Source organism: Cornus florida, unplaced genomic scaffold (genome assembly GCF_030987335.1).
Source record: "Cornus florida cultivar Cherokee Brave unplaced genomic scaffold, ASM3098733v1 CherokeeBrave_3.0.0_Hap2_Chr09, whole genome shotgun sequence".
NCBI classification, from domain to species: domain Eukaryota; kingdom Viridiplantae; phylum Streptophyta; class Magnoliopsida; order Cornales; family Cornaceae; genus Cornus; species Cornus florida.
In genome coordinates, this window is record NW_026775579.1 from 32,208,195 (window position 1) to 32,214,199 (window position 6,005).

Here is a 6,005-nt window from a genome sequence, read left to right on the forward strand (position 1 = left end):
GAATTTTTGAAGAATTAAAATAAGATCTTTTTGGTATTTTTGGAAAATAAAATAAATAAAATAAAATAAAAAATATTTTTGGAATTTTAAAATTAAAAAGTCAAAACAAAGTTAAAGATAGTGAGATGAAAAATAGAGATCGATCTGAACAAAATGTTCGATCGATCTGACAAAAAGCTAAGAATATGCAGGTTTTTGGGTTCAGAAATTTTTCTAAGTGTTGGAACTCAAGATCGATCGAACTTGAAGTTTGGATTGATCTAAAAACTTATGATCGATCTGAGAACAAGTTTGAATGATGGGACAGAGAGGTGATTTGGATGCAGGTGGATACAGGTCAAAAAATTTCTAAGTGTTGGATGCAGGTTGAAGTTCGATAGATCGAATCTTCCTTGGAGATCGATAGATTGAATCTTCCTTGGAGATCGATTGAACTTATGCAAAATGCTTAATTTTAACATAAAAGTGCATGCTATCCTAATCACAGTTATTAGCAATGCAAATGAACCAAAAACAAGTATCTAGACTTCGCAAGAATTGAAATTAAAGATAGAAATGAGGGAGGAATAGGGTTTTGACACCCTACGAAATGTCTTGCTAGTCTTTAACGTCTCTAGCAAGATGTTGGGCTCTTTTAGCCCGGATCAAACATCTTATAGTGCATCCCCTCCTTAATGGGGTGATAAGTGCTCCCCAACAAATGGTTCTTTAAGGAACTTGTTGGATTAAGCTCAAAAGACGTTTTCGGTCCTTGGTCAATGCAATCTTTGGGCTTCCACGCCCTTTCAAAACAAGATTTTAAAATAACTTTCTTTGGTTTCAAGGTTGAAGATGGACTTTTTGAAACTTCGGTCTCACATAAAAACTCAATTCCTTCACTTTTAAGGTTATGACATTTTTCTACAACATTAATCTCTTCATGCTTGTCAAATAAATTGCGGTTTGGATTAAAAATATTCAACTTTACCTTCATGTGGCCAAATGAGATCTTCATTATCCCCATCCTATAATTGATGTTGGCATTCGCAGTTGCCAAGAAAGGACAGCCAAGGATAATGGGAATTTGGCTCTTAGGATTTAGGACCGGTTCCGTGTCAATGACAACGAAATCAATGGGAAAGAAGAATTTATCAATCTTAATCAAGACATCCTCGATGATACCCCTAGGCTCTTTGATTAATTGGTCGGCAAGTTACAAAACTACCGACATTGGTTTCAAGTCTCCTAAGCCAAATTTGACATATATCGAGTATGAAAGAGGATTAACACTTGCTCCTAGGTCAATAAGAGCCCGATTAATGATATGATCACCAATGATGCATGAAGTAGTAGGGGAACCAGGATCCTTAAATTTTGGAAGAGTGTTATGCTGCAAAATTGAGCTCACTTGCTCGGTTAAGACCACTTTTCTAGGTGCTTGGCTTTTGTTCTTCCTCTTTTGGGTGCACAAGTCCTTCAAGAATTTGGTATAAGCCGGAATTTGCTTGATTGCATCCAAAAGTGGAAGATTGACTTTCACTTGCCTAAACACGTCCATGATTTCATTTACTTTGGCCTTTTACTTGTCATTTGAAATGGATCCTTTTAAGGCATCCGAAAATGGAGCTTTTGGTTCAAAAACCTTTTCAGAATTTTTCTTTAAAGTCTCTTCAACACAAAAAGTTTTCAAATCATTTTGCAAATCTTTCTTTTCAAAATCACTTTTCAAATCATTTTTCAACACATTCTCATTTATATGGTCATGTACATGCAATGAATGAGGAATATGATATGAAACGGGACGGGTATCAACTTGTGGTTGCACCGGTTCACTCTCTTCATTGGACACACCCACTTGGTTGTCCATAATCTTTCCACTTCTCAAGGTAGTCACCGCATTGACATGCTCTATTGTGTGACCTTCCGATGAGGAATGAGTCTCCACAACACATTGTTGCTTTTGTGGGGCATTCAAAGGCATTTTTCCCTTCTCTCTTGCATTTAAAGTGCTAGCTATTTGCCTTACTTGGGTTTCTAGCTTAGCAATGGATTGAGAATGAGAATGAAGTAATTGTGTATTTGCCTCTAAAGTGCCCAAAGCGGTCAAAACTTTCTCTTCAAAAGCGGGACTTCTAACATTTCCTTGGGAGTATGATGGTTGATTAGGAAAATGAGAATTTGAAAATTGGTTTCCTTGTGATTGATATGATGATCTAAAACCTTGGAACCTTGGCTTTACATTAGAGGTGGAATGTACTTTCCTTGAAAACCGCCTTGGGAAGGGTTTGAGCCTTCCCCTTGGTTTTTCCAAGAGAAATTCGGGTGATTCCTCCAACTAGGATTGTAATGATTTCCATAAGGATTGTTCCCTTGATTAGTAAAAATAGCATTTGCTTATTCATGATGCTCACTTTGCACATGTCCATGGGGACAATTGGAAGTAGAATGTAAAACACTTAAACAAGTCATACATGTCTCATTAAATGCATGATGAGAATGGTTAGGGAAGGAAGATACTTGATTCGCTGAGTTTTGGTTGATTAAAAATTGATCAAACCTTTGAGATAATGATTTCATTTCGGCGGAAATTTCATTGGAGTAGTCTACTTGATGTAAGCTAACACTCTTCCTACCACTAGAATTTCTACCATTCTTTGAAGATAAAGTACGATGCAAAGAATTTTCACTCATGCTCTCATAAAGACGCCACACGTCATCCCCATGCCTATCAATGTAAGAGCCACCCATGGAAGCATCAACCATGCCTTTGTAATTGTCTGATAAGCTCTCAAAGAAATATTGAACTAATTACCATTTGGGCATGTCATGATGTGGACACTTCCTAAGCAATTCATTAAAGCATTCCCATGCCTTATGAATGTTTCTCCATCCCCATGTGAAAATTCTCGAATTGAGGTTCTCATGTCATTGGTCTTAGAAACCGGATAGTACTTCTTCAAGAACTCTTATTGCATTTTCGCCCAAGAAGTTATTGAAAAGGGCATAAGATTGTTAAACCAATATTTTGCCTTGTCCTTAAGGGTGAATGAAAAAAATTTAAGCCTTAAGACCTCTTCCGGCATGTCCGTGTATTTTACGGTGGAGCATACTTCAAGAAACTCATCCAAATGCTTATAAGGTTCTTCACTTGGAAGTTCATGATAATTAGGAAGCATTTAAATGGTTTGAGGCTTGATTTCATAGTGGTGTGCTCTAAATGGTGGCAATTGAATGCATGTCGGTGCATTATATTCATTAGACACATAGTGATCTCTTAAAGCAAATGGAGGATTAATAATTGGAGGTGCAACATGGGCACCTTGGTTGCCTTGAATAATGGGAGGTGGTGGAGCATAGATTGGCCTTGGCATTCCCAACGGAACTTGGCCTTGTTGTTGTGGTGGATGAACATATGGCCTTGGCATGCCTAATGGAACTTGCATGTTATCATGATACACATTGGGGTAGACGATACCTTGTTGGTCTATGTGACCGAGGTCCTCTACATGGTCCTCATTGTGTCCTTCCATTGATGCAATGGATTGACTAGAACTACCTTTTCCCTTAGGATTTCAAACAATCGAGTTAAGATGAAAATTTAAAGGGACAAAAGTGGGTCTCAATGATCTACGACCATGGATGCACAATGTAACACAACAAGCAATAACAACAAACACTTCACCTTCACAACAAGTCAACAATCAACAACCTTCCTCCACATACAATGTTCTTATACTCCCATGCTTTAACAATATGTAAGAAAAGTAAATTGCCTCCACGTGGGCTCACGATTTATCTAAGAATTGAATTACAAGCCTCCACGCGGGCCGACAATTTAACTAAGGGATTAGTAAAGAAAATCTCACAAAGGTCCTTTAGCACTTCAACTCCAAATTTATAGCTTAGCTTAGCAAATTTTTTTATGATTTTAGCATTTTTCCTTGCTTGCTTAGCCCCTTTGCTTGAATGCTCCTTGTCAATCAAGAACAAACACAATAAGTAACAAAATTGAAAACAAAGTAAAGACACGATCAAAAGTATACTAATTCCTAATTGATTCCACTAATACGACATTGCCAATCAATCATTCCCCGGTAACGGCGCCAAAAACTTGGTGCGGTGGTCGTCGCACTCCAAAAGTTTATGCAATGTGGCCAAGTTTTACATTTAGAAATTGCCACTACTACCTTTCACTAAAAATATAGCTAGGGTGAGTACGGATCATCCCAAGAAATTGAGTGTTATACTAGGTTGAGGAATCAAATTTAGGGTTAGTAGGTCGAGTGATCAAAATAGTGGTTGGTTGGTTGGATTAAACTAGATGCAAATTAAACTAAGGTAAGTAATAATGCAATAAAAAGAATAAAAGAGAAAGAGATCTTGGGGTTTAGAGATCACCACTAAGCATAGCTTTTCTACACCTTTAATGCATGATTAATGAGAGGAAGAACATGTATTGCAACAAAATGTGTGTGTGTGGTTGTTTCAACAAGCATGGATGACAAATTAAGCATATATTATCTAAACAACATGGTGGATAGCACAACATATCAAATTAAGTCATTAATCCTTTCTTTAAGCTCACAATCCAAACATATCACAAGGTTAGAGATACATGTTACTTGTTTTTCATAAGTATGGAACATCAACAACAAGCAAGGATTGTCCTCCCATTTAACAACTACATTACAACTAAGCTAATGACATGAAATTAAACTAATTAAACTAAGGGAGAGGTACAATCCATCAAGTAATGAGTATGAACCACCAAATAATCCACTAGAACATGACATTAAGCACTATGTGTTGACAATCTCTAGATCTATAGCATCAACACACATAGACATGCATCAATAATACAAGAAATAGAGACAAACATATGAACATCTATTCCAGCATACATAGACATATGGTAGAATGAAATGATTAATTGGAAGCATTAAACCATATAAATCATTGAAGAAACAAGATCTATATATATATAAGTGTCAAAACATGAATCACAATACAAATCCCCTCAAAAATACATAAATCAAGAAGTAGAAAGCATGCTTAGGGCTAACTCTAGCCCCAAGAGGATGTCTAGCCACTCATGGATGATGTCCTCCAACCCTCAAGGGCAAGCTCCATGGAAGAAATCTGCTCCTTGGTTGATGAAGAGTCTCCAATGGTGTCTCTAGCCTCCTCCTCTTCTTTGCTTCCTCCCTAAGAGTTCTCTAAGGTATGATATGATATGATGTTATAACAAGTAATCCTTATCCTTATATAGGTAGGTTAAATGACACCAAAAATGAGCTGGGGTCGGACAGCAAATATTCCCCAATGATTGGATAAAGGGCAACTTTTGTGAGCTGAAAATTTAATTTTTTTGCACTAGAGGAAGTTCGATTGATCGAACCTTGGACTTGGATTGATCGAACATGGCTGAGATCTATCGAACTTAGGCTGGATCTATCCTCAATGGCGGTGCCTTTTTGGATAAAAACAAATCTGAGATATTTTAAAGATATTTTTGGGAAAAAGACAAAAGTGGTTGGTAGGGTGGTTCAACTGGATAAGATCAATTATTTGGATAAGGACAAGAATGTTTGATAGATCAGAGAAGGAAGTTGGATCGATTAAACTTTTGAGATCTTTGAACTGGGACAAACATGTCTCAGATCCATCTTGAAGTGCTGAGATCGATGAAAGTTGGATCGATCAAACTTTTCTTGAGATTGATTAAAGTTGCTGAAATTCCACCCTTTGCTTCCTTTTTTCTCTACTTTGCTCCTTTCTTTGATTCATCCCAGAATTGCTTCAATTATGCTCTTATTTGGCTGAGTTAGCTTATTTTGGGGATAAGTACCTGAAAATGGAAATAGCACGAAATCAATACAAAATGGTAAAATAAGATAGATAAAGGTTCTAGAATACCTAAGCTTAAGGGGTTTAAATACACACTTTTCAACGCTCATCAAAAGCAACAAAAGGCCATTTGTTTATTAAAGTGTAGAAGAATTACATCATTTGAGTTTATACACTAA

At 36.8% G+C, this 6,005-nt stretch overlaps 1 pseudogene; it reads left to right on the plus strand.

Moving 5' to 3' along the window:
• The first annotated feature begins 2,800 nt into the window (after window positions 1-2,800).
• Window positions 2,801-2,898, plus strand: LOC132275772 (small nucleolar RNA R71; annotated as a pseudogene).
• Window positions 2,899-6,005: the final 3,107 nt, after the last annotated feature.